This window comes from Micropterus salmoides, unplaced genomic scaffold (genome assembly GCF_014851395.1).
Source record: "Micropterus salmoides isolate LMB-PRFRI ecotype aquatic unplaced genomic scaffold, ASM1485139v1 Ms_hic_scaffold_4, whole genome shotgun sequence".
Lineage (NCBI taxonomy): Eukaryota > Metazoa > Chordata > Actinopteri > Centrarchiformes > Centrarchidae > Micropterus > Micropterus salmoides.
Window position 1 is genome coordinate 4,496,788 of NW_024043372.1, and position 15,464 is coordinate 4,512,251.

Here is a 15,464-nt window from a genome sequence, read left to right on the forward strand (position 1 = left end):
AGAACTCACTGACACTGTGTCTGCGCTCCCATCCCTTTTTCGGGGGGGTAAACCAGAGAGTGACATTATGGCGAGACTGAGAAATAATTACATTCTCCCATGTATGGGCATGTATCTTCTACGATAAATCTTAATTGTTGTTTTAATGGTGTGTGAGTAGACATTTTCGAGTAGGCTACGTCACTCGCTTTGCAAAAAACACATCAGTCACTGCATCATGCATGCAGTAAACATGTTGCTGCTGAAAGATTCATGACGCTACCAGCCTCGCAGTCTAACGTTAAGTTGTTAGACTGAATTCCTAGACTTGGATCGACCTCACTTGCATGGAGCTAGACGTCGACTTTGACTGTCAACAATCGGTTGCTGTGAAAGACCACAAACTAACCACCGCACAGAATATCAAGAATATAAAAGCTCCGGGAGTCAGCTGTCCACGACAGACCTGAACCAGCAGAGGTACCGGCACAAAAACAAGATCCGGTTTAAACACAACTACACTGATGACAGAATCAAACCCACTAAGACAACAGCTTCAACTTTACTCATACTTGCACTGGTGCCTTAAGTGCTTTTATATTGTTTTCACTAAATGCTTCAGTTGTAAATAAATAAGACCTGTTTCCATTAATGTCATTAGTAACCAGCAGTTAAACAGTTAAACAGAAACTTATACTGTACATTTACTGCTAAATTGAGGGCTTACTGCTGACACCAAACACTCGCTCTGTCTCCTCCTCTACCCCTCTCACACATGACTTTTACACATTTTTGAAAGATGTCAAATATCTCTCTCTCTCTAATTATCCAAAAATATATACATCCCAGAAACTATCTAGATAGTATTTATGTCAGTATTGCACAGCCCTACTCCAGTGTCTTCAGGTTGTCTAAAGCCAGATAAAGTCTCCGCCTGTGTGGATAGACCTTAGGTGATTGTTGTCACCACTGGTCAATACTACATCTTTGCTTCACGCCTTAGCTGCGTGGATCTGGTTATTTAAAAGTCCTCGGTGGTCGGATAAATTGCCAAAAGCGGTTCACAAACATTCTGCCAGCATACCTAACTTACAACAAGGCCATTTACAAGTCTGTGCTTCATGAGGACCATAAGCTGAGGTGAATAAGTTATTGTTTAATTCAATTTTGAATTTAACACAACATCCTTGATTGTAAATATGATTTTTGCTGTGTAATATTACATAATAAACCGATATAACAAACTGTATTTTGGGCATTGCTTTAAAAAATTCTCTATACAAAAAATGATGTACACCTTTTAAACTGAGCTGATGCTCCTTGAAATTTTGAATAAGTAGTGCAGCAGCTCAGTACTGTTGAAATTAATATTGAATACTTAAACCATTAGTATTCTCCTCTCTGACAAGTAGGCTACTATTTCAAATTAATCAGAAGGAAAGGTGCTCATCAAATTGGAATTTACATCATTTTATTAAAAAATAGCTGTTTATCTTTTATCATGAATTACAGCCTTCGCCCCGACTGGGATTCGAACCTGCGTCCAGATAAACGTTCAGCACCTCGGACCGCGGCCGCAAAATGCTGAAATCAAATTAGCTGTCAGTGAGTTACAACTATCGGCGGCTGGCCACCCGGGAGACCATAGAAAGTCCCTATCTTAAGTAAATTAGTAAATCCATCCATCCATCCATCGTCAACCGCTGATCCTGCGTACAGGATCGCGAGGGGGCTGGAGCCAATCCCATCTGACATCGGGCGAAAGGCGGGGTACACCCTGGACAGGTCGCCAGTCCATCGCAGTAGATGAAAAAGTGGATGTCCTATTTAATTCTAAACACCTAAAAGTGTATACTGACCGAAATGAACAAACATCTCTCAACAACTCCTCTGATGATGGATGGAGACAGCCCACATGTAAAAACTATCCACATAATAAATTCTACATTTATTTATTTATGGCACTACGGTGGTATTTAACTGTAGATGCTTATTGTACAACATTCAACACATCCATAAAAGTGAATTCAACTAAAAGACTCATCTGCTCTTGGTATATCTGAGCTGCTGTGTGCATAGTTGAAGCTACTCCACTGTATTTATCTGACCACTTTAGGTACTGGTTACTTTGCAGATTCAGATAAATCGTCATCTAATAAATTATGATGTAATGTCAGCGGAAAAGATTTTAGACTTTATTGGTGTGGGGGGAAATAGTTACTTTGGCGGTTGCTAAATTTATGGGGTAAAGCAAGATTGGATCATCATAATGACCTTTTCCTTAGTCTAAAACACCTTTGATTAACTGTATTTTCTTTAAAATCAAAGGATTTTAAAAGAGGTTAAACATTTGATTATCTAAAAAAAACAAAAAAAAAACAGGTGTTGAATCAGGCTGATAACACTTTTTGTTATTCTTTTCTTCAAAATAAAAACACCATTAGGAATGTTTGTATGACATTAACACTTTTATGTAACAGCTTAAAGTAGACAGGAAATGAAGGTAAACAGATTTGGAAGAGCTTTTTTCACTAACAAGCATGCTGATTCACATTTAGTTTGGACCAATCATAGGGCAGTATGCATCTACAAGTGTGACGTGACGAACCAGTGCAAAAATCACACACAGTGAACTTTACAGTGAAACAGACATCTTACATCCAGAAAGTGAAACTTCAAGTCATTGAAACAAGGCACCAGTATTCTTTCTTTCATATGATTAAAAACACAATCTTTCTTTAAAACTAGCGTTGAGGAAAGAAATGCACATAACACGTTTCACTTAAAGAACACAAATAGTGGTTTGTTACACTTAATGTAAATAAAACTTAACAACAAAACCAACAAGACAACATGAACAAAAACACATAATTCTTTACACAATGAAAAATACAAAGTAACAAAGTAGGGATGCAGCAATTATCGGATTCCACTGTAACCACTCTTTAAAACGTCCGTTAATCAATCAATGAGTGTTTCTGTTGCACAAAACAAAAAAATAAGTTACATGAGTGCAGCAACAGCTTAAAGTGCTATGCTTATCAGAGAGGTGGAGGCTACTACTGTTCACTGGCTAAACTCTGGCAGAGGGAACAAACTGCTTCCACTAAAGAAACGTCTGAACTCGCCAGTGTGGGAGCTTTTCCAAGACTGAATATTTGATGTAGGAGATGTGAAAGTTAGTTAAGTTCCCCTTCATGTGCAGTTTATTGGCAGGTTTCTTCAGACTGGATCATCATACTTGACATTGTAAAAATGTAATCTACAGTCTAATATCAGGCAGCTCCAGTAGCAGAATTATCCATCCATCTGAAAAGCATTTCTGACTTTTCACTGTCAGTTAAATCTCTTCTTTGGCCCATTTTACCTGAAGTAATGATTATGTAATAATTATGCACACCTTGATATAGTGTGTTTATCTCCTTAGGACACACTCTCCATATTTACACAAATACTCATCACCTGATATTCATACATCTAATAACCATTCAACTTTATACAGCTTGCAGTTGGAAAGTATACAAAGAAATACTCACTCACCTAACAATTGTGCACGTAGTGTATTCGCTGATTTTAACAAAAGGTGTACTGGATTACAGTCACTTACTCTCCCTTTAAGGGAGCTACAGTGTGCATGTTTTCATTGCTGTCTTCTGTTGGTCCAACACCTACAATTTATTTAGATCTGTGAGACTAATATACATGATTCAGTTTATAGATTCTCACACACCTTGACAGCAGCTCTGCAGGATCTCAATGATAACCGTTTCTCTGCTCACGAGAACCTGCAGAAAAGAAAAATATATTATTACATAAAATCAACAGTTATAACATACAAATCCGCAGAGAATCAGCAGAGAGTCTATTATTGACGGAAGGAAGTCGATCCTAAATAAAACACCCTGTGCAGACTCCCAAACGTAAAAACAACAAACATGGTTAAATCAGACAAAAAAAGAAACCGTTTAAATATAATAGACACCTGTTCTCATGCTGAATTATTTCCTTATATCCTCCTTATTTTCACAGGAGATGTTTTTTATTGTCCTCTCACGTGAAACTTTTCTCCCTAATTATGTCAAATGTTCACAACTTTCTTCTCTTTTCATTACGGTTTCTGGTGCTGGACAACGCAACTGCCCCACAACTCACAATTCAATTCAGCTTTATTGGCATGGACGTCAAACAACAACATTGGCAAAGCTTAAAATATAATACAAAAGATTCATTTCATTCAATAAATAATGTAAAAGTGTGTAAGTGTGTGTTAAAAATATATTAAAAAATAAAATTTGATGAATTTGTGAGCAGATAATGGCGAGCTAGAGAAGAAGGAGAGCCACATGTTTAATTATGGCTTCTGTGGATCTTTTTCGTTCATAGCGGCTCTGTCCGGCGGGGAACAGCTGCTCTAGAGTGACGTCAAAGTCGCATCAATTCCGACCGAGTGTCCAGACCTTTTATATACAGTCTATGGTCCAGACTCGCATTTAAAAAGATCCGATCTGTATCAGATTTGGACCACATATCAAAGTGGCCCAAATCCGAACGGGAAAAGATCAGTTTCCATGTGACTGTTCACACAGTCATAAAAAGATCACATTTGGATGACATTTGGGCAAAGAATGTTAGCAGTAGAATATTTAGACTTTTACTTTCAAAAGAGAGAAAATGGAAAAACAATAAGTGAATGATGTTCAAAGATCTAAAGAAGATTTAAAGAAACTTAATTGGACATTTGGGGAAAATGTAGAAACATCCATTTAATGGACAGTTATGTGTTTATAACTATATTGATTTTTAAATCATCAAATAGATTTTTTAAGTATCAGTTATGTTGATGTCTGCAGATGTTGATACAATCCATTTTATAAACTCACCTTTATTACGGCGTACCGTGATGAACTTTGTAGCTACAAGCAAAACTAGAACAGTTAGAGCTCCTAAAGAGAATCCACTAAAAAACCATCCTATGACGTCCCCTCTGCTGTACGTGTCCTCAAACAGTTTCTCTGAAACACACAACAAAACCTAGAGTCACACTCAGAATGTAAACTGTATCTCATGTGCAGCACGCTGGTTATTACCTACACAGAACTACTTGATAACAATGAATTTCACCCGACACAGTGATGTTAGCGTTGACCTCAGAGCTGATGTCCTCCTACTCGACTCGACAGTGGAAGGATTTTTTTACTATTTTCTGACAATATAAACACAGAGTTTCAAAAGTTGTTCATCTCAAAGTTTGTACATTTTGTTTGTGAGAAATATTTGTGTCACTGATTTCTTATAACCACAGAAAAGTATCTTTTGTACTTACAACAAAAGCATCTTTCAGTTATCAGTGTAACTGCAGGGACTGAGATTACAGACCAGGCTGCTGGCTGATTTATGTGTTGTTATTGTGTTATATTGGATCAACACATATTTATATCTTTATTTTTGCAATTGGCACTAATGTCATACCAACCAGCCATAACATTATGACCCCCTGCTGGTCAAAATGTATGCCTCCCCTTTGCCGCCAACACAGCCCTGACCCGTGGAGGCACACGGACTCTTTTTGACCTCCAGCAGCTCATCTGTTGGATCGGACCACAGGAGCCAGCCTTCGCTCCCTACGTGCATCAGTGAGCCTTGGCCATCCAGGACCCTGTTTCCAGTTCACAGCTTTTCCTTCCCTGCACCCCTTCTGATAGGTACTGACCTCTGACCGTTTCAGAGATGCTCTGACCCAGAAGTTTAGCTGCCTGATATATCCCACCCACTGACTGTTGCCATGGTAACAAGTTAATCAGCGTTATTCACTTCACCTGTCAGTGGTCATAATGTTTTGGCTGATCGCTGTAATTTTGCATCGTCTAGTAAAAACTGCGTTTCAAAACCTGTATCTGCCTCCATGGTATCAAATTATTACCAGGAACTATCCCTGTTTATATTTAGAGTTAAAGTCTGATCCTGTTTTTACTTTAATTCAGTTTCTAGATAAAAATCATCAATGACTAAAATCTCCTCTACATCTCTGAGTGTCTTCATGTTGTTTGTTATGTGAATCATTTGTGTGTTTTTGCTGCTGTAACTCTGCAATCAATAAAGTTTCTCTATCTAATCTATTTATTTAATTACAGCTAATAAAACCTTAATGTGGCTGAATAATTCTTACAGTTCAGAAATGTTTTTCACTTGTTGCACAAAAAGATTTATGTCGATCCTCAGGATCAGGCTGCAGCAGCCATTTATAAATCTGTTACTGGGTTTGTGAGTGAAGTTTACTAAATTCTTGTGTTCCTGTGTTTGATCAGACTGATCTCAGAGTTTCTTTCTGTTATTTCCCTGCAGACCCTCTCATTCTTCCTCTCATCTCTGTAGATTCATGAAGTCTCAGAGTCTCAGTATAAGAGTGAAGCTTTCACTCAGTTTGAAGCTTTTTACACTTCTGCAGACGTCTTCATCACAACCTGCTTTGTGTTCAGTCTGAACATTACAGTTTTTTGAAAACGAATCACACATCAAAAATTCAAATTATTGGAATATAAATATATTACTAAAAGAACTAACTAAGAATCTCACCGCTGATAAACACGTAGGTCTCAACATAAATCTGATGTTTGATCTCCTCCTGTGTGGCTACACAGTGATAGTTGTCGGTCTTCATCACAGTAGTTTGGAGGATGATGTAGAAGCTGCCTCCTCTTTCTGAGACCTGTGGCTCCTCAGCAGGAAGTTTGTTTCCAGCACTGTCCTGCCACTCTACTGTAGGTTTTGGAGAAGCACCGTTAACTTCACACTGCAGCAGGGCCCAGTCCTTCGTTTCATTAAGTATCTTGACAGACGGCTCTGGAGATGCTCCTGTGAACACAGTAAACAGACACATCAGCTATAAAAGGTCAATAACAGGATTATAAATGTAACACTGTGATGTTTCTTGTTCGTCTCTTCTCTGCTTGTAAATGAGGATTAAAGTGTGTTTAACAGAAAAACACAGAGGAACAGAAAAGCACAGTATCAGCCTCAGTTGCTCCTCCCAGCATTGTTAGATAGGACATGATATTTCAAACATTTCTAACTTCTACCAAAAGTCTGGAAACTATTTACAGCTGCAAACACTGTTTCTGACTCATATCATGACAGAAGCTCAGATACAGTGAAGACATTTGGACAAACTCAATTTTTACATTTTGTCACAGAGAAATATCTTCTAATTACATGAAAAGCATCTTTCAGTTATCAGTGCAACTGTAGAAACTGAGATTATAGTCTGAGTCCAACTTTAAAAAGACAGATCAGGAGAAACTAGCGGTGAGCTTTGATTTTGACGTCACTGATCTCTACATCTGCAATGTGTGCTACAACTTAGTCACCTGAGATCTGGGTAATATTAGAGATTGACACTTATCAGGAACAGGAAATAAACTTGGAGCCATTTTAATGTTTCTGTTTGAATCAGTGAAATAGTCTGTAGAAGCTGAGCTGCTGGACTAAAGAACCACATCAAGTATCTCAGAGTGAACTTTGTGTGTTTGTGTCCCAGAATCAGCTGATAATCAGCAGATGTAGAGATCAGTAACATCAACACCAGGACAGACCGCTGATTTCACCTCCTCTGGTTTATAAGACAGACGGCTGTAGATCTGATAGATGTCTGATCAATACATGTTTGATCTCTATCCTGAGGCCCAGAGAGTTGTAGCACACAGTACAGATGTAGAGATCAGTGACGCACCTGTGATTTCTCCCAGTCTCTCAAGGTGAGCTCTGAAAGAGAACATTAATTAGAACAATAATTACTGCACAGATGATCGATGTCACACTTTACTGTGCTGTAAATATGAAGCTGCAGGCAGCAGACAGCTGGGCTAGCTTAGCATAAAGACTGAAAGCAGGGAAACTAGCAGCAGAAGATCAGCAAGTCAGCAAACACAGATTAAACAAGGTTAGATATAAGAGATTAGACAGGACAACTTACATGTCACTGATTATATTTACTTATGTGGAGAGAAAATACCAAGTAGAGGAAAAGCAGGAAGAGGAGGAGAAGAAGAAAAAGATGTCAGATAAATGTTGTACCAAGAGGCTGAAACTATGGGACGTCCTGCAGGTGTTCTCATATGTTTTATCAACAACTTGGTTCATTGTAATATTAAATAATTCATTGTTGCTAGTAAGACAACTGTATGTTATTCTCAGGCGTCAACGTTATTTTTATTTTTTCATTTAACCTTTATTTAACCAGAAAGTCCCTTGAGATTGAAATCTCTTTTCTGAGGGACACCTGACCAAGACAGCACAGTTACATGGCATGTTAACATGGCTTTAAATTCATTTAATGGGACTTGATCATTTAGATTAGCTTTTCCCCCCCAGCTCAGTAAAAACCCTTAGAACCTGGTGAGAGAGCAACCTGGTGGAGCGGAGATGAAAACTGCTGGAACTCTTAAACAACATTAAACTGCTGATATGTTATTAAAGTCGTACTTTCAAGGTGTTCGTTGTTGTCAGTGGTTTAAACAGAAGACTGAACAGACAAGAACAGCTGGAGTCAACAAAGCAAGCACCAACTCAAGCAGACCAAACCAAATTATCAACAATAAATTGAATACTGGAAACAAAAAAACAACCAAAATACAAAGTAAATTACAATGTTATTTGACCCTAAAAAGAAAATTCACACTGGCAAATTACCTGAGTGCAATAAAATGTCCTAAACTAAGAAAACTGTTGCCAACATACAGACTGAGTGAACACAGCCTGGCCATAGAAAAGGGTCACCACAGACAGAGCTGGCTACCGCAAGAGGACAGACTCTGCTCCCAGTGTGACAGAGGACAGGTAGGTCATGCACCAAATATTAAACATCAACACAAAAACACTTTGCAAACATTTCCCAAATATACACCAAATTTGAATTTCTATCAGACACACAGAAACTCCCCTATTTCCTATTTGTGGGAGGACAACCAGTGGACACTCAGACTGATAAATAATTGTACTGATTTTCAAATTATTATTATTTTGATTGTTTGATATTTTAGTAATTGTTTTGTTTTTAAATTTCACATTTGATACTGTTTTTTTTTGTTGTTGTTGTTTTTCTTTTAAATTAATAATAATAAAAAAAGTTGTCTATTAATACACACACACTTACCGTTTTATTTATTTACTTTTACTTTGAATATTTATTTTTACGGAATACTTATATTTTATATTTTTATTATTATTATTATTTTTATTAACACACAAACACAATTTTTACTGTTTTATTTACTTATTTAATGAAATGTATGCAATTAATTGTTCTTATGTAATTTATATGTAGCTTTGGCAATATTGTTGATATACATTCATGCCAATAAAGCTGATTTGAATTGAACTGAGTCAAACCAAACCTAAAAAAACAGATTGATGTTTTGATGAACAAAATAGATTTAACTGTTTAATGAAAACACTCACCAACAACGAGCTGAATGTTGAATATCTGTCTTGGCTGAAGACGTGGAAAATCACAGGTGTAGTTTCCACTGTCGGTCACCTTCGTATTTCTGATGATGATGGAGGCGTTGCCGTACTTCAGCTCATCTTGAAAATGTGAGACGCGACCTTTGAACTGCTGATCTTGACCTGGACGGCCGTTATTAGAATGAATTCCTGCATCATAAAAGAAAATCTCCTTCGGACCATCTTTCTTCCAGTCAAAGAGCTTTGACTCAGCGTTCTCCTTGTTGCTGAGTGAACAGGGTAAAATGGCGTCACTCCCTTCTTCCACAACCACTCTGACAACACCCGACCCTGAAAGAAGAAGTTTATTTTAGTTATTTAGTCAAATAATTTATCATCATTTAGAGGTGAAAAACAAAACTGAAAATTATTATATAATTTTGTCTCTACTGCTCCGTATGCTGCCTGTCATTTACATCAGGTCATAGATTTCCATCCACATCACACCTTCTTTAATGTTCTCCCTGACCAGAAACCTTAGGTACAAAAGTTTGTGATAGTAAATCCAAATTCACTATGATTACAGTGATGACTTTTCAGGTGAAGCCCAAGACATCTGAGTTTGCTGGGCGTTAGACGTGTGTTTAGATATTTTCCAAGATCATATAAAGAAAAAAAAAACTTTCATTGAAGAAGAGAGATATTTTCAGATTAGTTTGGAGTCACTTCTGACCTGCGGTGACCTTCACATTGTCCAAAGTTGTATTCCAAGTGTATATTCACAATGTTGGGTCACTATTTCTTCAAACAGCAAGCAGCTCACATAGCTGAGCTTTTTAGATAACCCAGCCAATGTGTCTGCAACTATGTTAAATTATTTAAATTTGAAGCTGTGATCACATGATTTCACTGCAGTTAGTACAAAATCATTAAATCAGTGGATTTTTAGCTGGATAATAGATGATTGTGGCCTCTACAGGGCTCCTGGCTACAGTTCTGTTGTAAACTGTTAAACACTAATTACGTAAAAAAATAAATAAATGTACAGTTGTCATATTGGTCAACGAAATAATCATCTCCAGTTTAAAGACATAACTCTGCATTCTGGTAACATTTTTGCACCAATTAATGGTGGATATTCCTTTATTTCTATAAAGGGAAACAACATTTAAGACAGGTTAGGATTCAAAATATAAAAAATATAATATAATCAGTAGCTTGTTTGTTAGCTTAAGTAATTATTTTTGGACAATGCACAGTTGTTTCTTCTACATTTACATCGCATTGCATGTTTTCTTATTGTGCAAACATTCCTTGGTGCAAGCTATAAGATCATTTTAGCAAATGCTTTCAAGAAGGGAGGGGGACAAAATCATCAACTTCAAAAGGTTGTGGGGACATGTCAGCAGCGTACCTAATGTAAATGTCAGCCGCGTGTGTCCTTATTTATAAAACGTCTCTGGCTAGAAGCATGCAAGCATATGAGAAAGTTAGCTAGCCCTGCAAATGCATATGGTCCAGAAAAGAAAATGGTAAACTCAACGTTCAGCACACATCTACCAACGACAACCGACTTAAGCAGGAGGTTCATCTGCCGTAACAACAGCTGTTTAAATATTGAGTCTGACTTACATCATGTAACTGTCTCAAGGACGTGTTTAATTGAGACGTTTATTTTATATATAGGCTGTATTTTTTTATGTGTAAGTTCATGAATATTTGAGTTCATACAGCCATTTAAAAATAGGAAAAACATGTGAAGTAAGATGTTAAAAGGGGGTAACATTCACTAAAAAGTGTCTTATAACGTGTAATTTTAATAATATCAACGCTTTTATGTTTCAGTGAACAACAGAGTAATGGGTAATGGTTCACACGGCCAGAGTTAAGATAAGGGCATTATGGGTAAGAGACAATGTGGATGCAGAGCAGAGCATGCAGAGGAACAACATAAAGCCCCAAAATAACCGTATTCTGCTCATGGTAACGATTCACCCGGCCCAAACAACCGGACCAGCTTGGACTTAATTCTGCTCCTAAAGATCCAGACTGGACAAAATGGGACTCATCTGGACCAGACAACAGAAATCTGAGACTTGTGCCCACATCGTTACAGAGACCTGCCCCATCAACATCAAGCACTAAGCAGGTGGTCCGTGTTCTGAGCTGCCAGCGCGAGACTCTGGCAAGATGTTTTTAGGTTTCAAGATCTTTTTTTATTTATTTAATTAATTAATACATTTTCTTGTCTATTAATACACACATGTTTACTGTTTTATTTGCTTTATTTAATTTAATATGCTATTTAAGTTTTCTAACACACTTACTGTTTTATTTATTTATTTTTCTTTTTAATTATACGTAATTTTTATATTTTCATTATTTATTTTTTTATTAACACACAAACACAACTTTTACTGTTTTATTTACTTATTTAATGAAATGTATGAAATTAATTGTTCTTATGTAATTTATTTTAGCTTTGGCAATATTGTTGTTATACATTCATGCCAATAAAGCTGATTTGAATTTGATGAGAGGAAATGAACTTGATGGTGCTTGCTGCACAAACGCAGTCAAGATGGACTTTCCCAAATCTCAGACTGTTTATTGTGAAGACCAAACTTTCATATTATCACCTGGTTGCTGCCGATTACAAATCCAAAAAATGCACTGTGGAATGTTTGGAGGTGTATTCGTGTATATAAATAACTTGTATATCGTTTTATTTTACATGTTACCATATTTTAATGTAGGCCTACATTTAATTATTGTTGTTCAACTACAAATTTTGTTTCGTTATGCAGACTTGTGCGGTAAAATGACTAATTAACAACCTTCTACCTGACTTTTTAAATAGGCCTATTACCACTTCTTTGAACACAGTACAGTTATTTAAGCTATTGGTTAACCAGTCCTTTAAATAAACCACAAAAATTTTCCTTGGTCCAAACAGTTCAAAATAGTTTCACACCTGTAATTTGTTGCATTTCAGTTCTGGTTTCGGTTCATGTTCACACTGCAGTTTAACAAACAAACCAAGAGAAGTAAGCATGGCGTAATACAGTCTCACAGGTAACTTGTTGATTGGACAGCTTTGGCGATTGTCATCCTGCATCATCAGGACTCACGTTAAACACTTTAATGCTTCTGATCTGTATTGCAAGAGCTCATAGAAAAAAACTTCTAAGCATGATTACTAATTTTAGACCGCAGATCGACCACACAGTCTAATATGAATATTAACATAAATAAAAGGACATATAGGCCTACAGTAATAATTCGGGGCTTATTAGCCTACTGTGGGATCCCTGTCACAAGTGTTTTATAGACTTAATGAACTGACAGTGTGCTGTCCTCCAAGTGGAAAGACTAAGTTTCTTCCTGCTTTTATCGTGTATCTTGTTGTCTGTTTTATGTGTTTTATTGTCTTTGAGTTTGTTGAAACAGAAAGACAAACCGAAACTAGACACAGAAACTAACTAGATCTAACAACTGAGACAGAAAACTATAACACAGAACCAGAACTACACACATCAAGACATCAACTAGGACATAACCGGGATAAGCAGGGACGGTGAAGACTGAACAAGACAAAACAAATAAACTCATCACAAGAATAAACAAGGCAGAACAGTAGAAACACACATGGAACAAAAAGACACTAAACAAAAGACCCATGCAATGTGACGGTCACGTTATTTCCCAGACAGGGAAGAGGGAAGACTGACTCATGCCTCATGACCTGCAGGAGAAACATAACTGAAAGCAACACAGAATGCCTGAGAGCTGCTCTACTTTATATTACATTATAGCTGTAGATTTTAATTTGTCATTTGCCAACTGAATTTTGTGTTTCCCATTACATAAATAAAAATATTTCCACCATAGATTGGTGCAGAACATCAACACACAGAATGAAACAACATGTGAAATGTAACTCCTTTAACTGTGCAGCAGTAATGAAACCAAATATAAAAAGGTTCTTGATGGCCCTTTAACAACAGCCCATACGACAGCGCCCAAATGATAAACATCAACTGAATCAGGGGGACTCTTCATGTTTAATAATTATAAGATCATACAGTGTTCATGATTTTTATCTAGAGATTGTCTGGTCCTTGTTGTCGTCCAACCTTGAGTGTTCTGCTGCGCCTTGTTCCCTGTGTTCTGAGTTCCTGGTTTGGATTATTCGCCTTTTTTTGGATTTCAGCCTTGTCTGGACTTTACCTGCGTCTGCGAGTCAGCCTGAGTGTTTCTGTTGGAGAGTAAATGTTTTGTTGAACTGCATCCTCTGCCTGGGTCTGGGTCTGGGTCCTCACCTAAGTCTGCACTCAGCGTACCCCATGACAGGTTGTGCATTAAATGTATCTGAGTGAGTTAATGAGAACCAGTTTTGGACAGGTAAGATGTAGACTGGTAATGTACATAAATATACAGAATCAGAATCACATTGCTCACGATGTGCTTACTCATACGATAATACTATACAGACTACTATACTGCTACAGAATAGAAAACACAAATATACACACTATAAACAAAACAGAACAATATAGACAGATTGACAAACCGGAACCGAACCAGAACTGAAATGCAACAAATTACAGGTGTGAAACTATTTTGAACTTGTTGTGATGACTTAACAGTTTATATGCAGGGATGTTAACAAGTAAACTTAATGTTAGTAATTATATAATATCTTCTGACTGTCAATGTGGATGAATGTGACAGAAGCGTTGTTTTCTAGCTAACGTTAAAGGTAGTGGAGATTTCTTACCATTTGGAAGTCCAAGTGTTATTCCAGACAAAGTCAGCAGATAGAAACAGAAGGAGAGAAGCTCCTGAACTGTCGACATGTTGGAGAAGGACCTTAAATCTACTGGACTAGTTAACGGTGCTGATAACCTCAGTTACTGTTAGCTGAGATCATTTAAGTTAAATATCCCGAATACACTGACAGTTGACAGTTAAATGTATTTAATACTAATGACTATAACTTTGGCGCACAACCTCTTTTTTGTAAAAAACGGAAGTGAGTCCTTGACTCTTTTTCACCAGTCAGGGATCTCAGTCACAATGCTGACGCTGGACTTTGTTTGTTCCCAATTGCAGTTGTTCTTCTCTCAACTGCGACACCCTACAAACTGCAGCAACATGTCCTTATTCCTGACAGGAGAAACTTATTAGGGCAGCTCTCTTATACAGCCTCTGTGACACACATAATAAATACATACCCTTTCCTCCTCAAAGGTCCAACACACCATATTACTTTCCTCCTTCTCCCCTTTTTGGAATCTTGTCATTCTTCTTGTCTCACACACATGTACATCTCAAAATGAGCACTTCTCACCAGGGCTGTTTCAAGGAAAAAAAAACAACCAAACTAAAAAACAACATTACCTCATATTTAAGCTTTTGCTCACTGAATTCTATTTATCATTCGTCTTCCTGAATTTTATTGGCGGTTGGCAAACAACCAGCTGATGCATTACTGTAACCAACTGGGATGGAGTGTGGATCAGACTGACTAGAACCAAAAACAAACAAACAAATAAAATCATGACCTCTCATTCATACTGATTACTCTGAGATTCTGAAAAAACATTAGACAGAACTCATCTCTTGTGTTCTCCTTTTATGCGGCCTGTATAGCGGTGGTATCAGTACAAATCAAGAGGAAACAAGAAACGCTCTGTAACATGCAGTCTCCTGTTAGCAAATAAACACACATAACCCCGTAGCAGTGAAAGACACGTGTCTCCTTTATAGCCTGACTTGCTAAAGTGTATTTACAAGGTTTATATTTGAACGACACGGCTGCATGTTTACATCTTAAGACTAGCATTCACTGTATAACTGCATATTGTTATGTTGTATTATCTACAAAACGAAATAAATTCCTAATAACGACCAGCAAAAAGATCCTTTCCTCCTCTCAGTGAGCGCAGACTCAAGAGAACTTTTACTCTTTTACAGTGACAGCTACAGGTATTAACACTTCAGTTTGAATACACAAACGTACAAAACATGTTATGAACTTAATA

At 37.2% G+C, this 15,464-nt stretch overlaps 1 protein-coding gene across 1 annotated transcript in view; it reads right to left on the reverse strand.

The window, feature by feature from the left end:
* The window catches only part of LOC119886082 (butyrophilin-like protein 1), a 164,589-nt gene extending 150,156 nt beyond the window's left edge, over positions 1-14,433 (reverse strand). The window contains exon 1 of the transcript XR_005441430.1: positions 14,198-14,433. The gene's annotated coding sequence lies outside the window, so the exon portion shown is untranslated. The remainder of the gene's footprint in view (positions 1-14,197) is intronic.
* Positions 14,434-15,464: the final 1,031 nt, after the last annotated feature.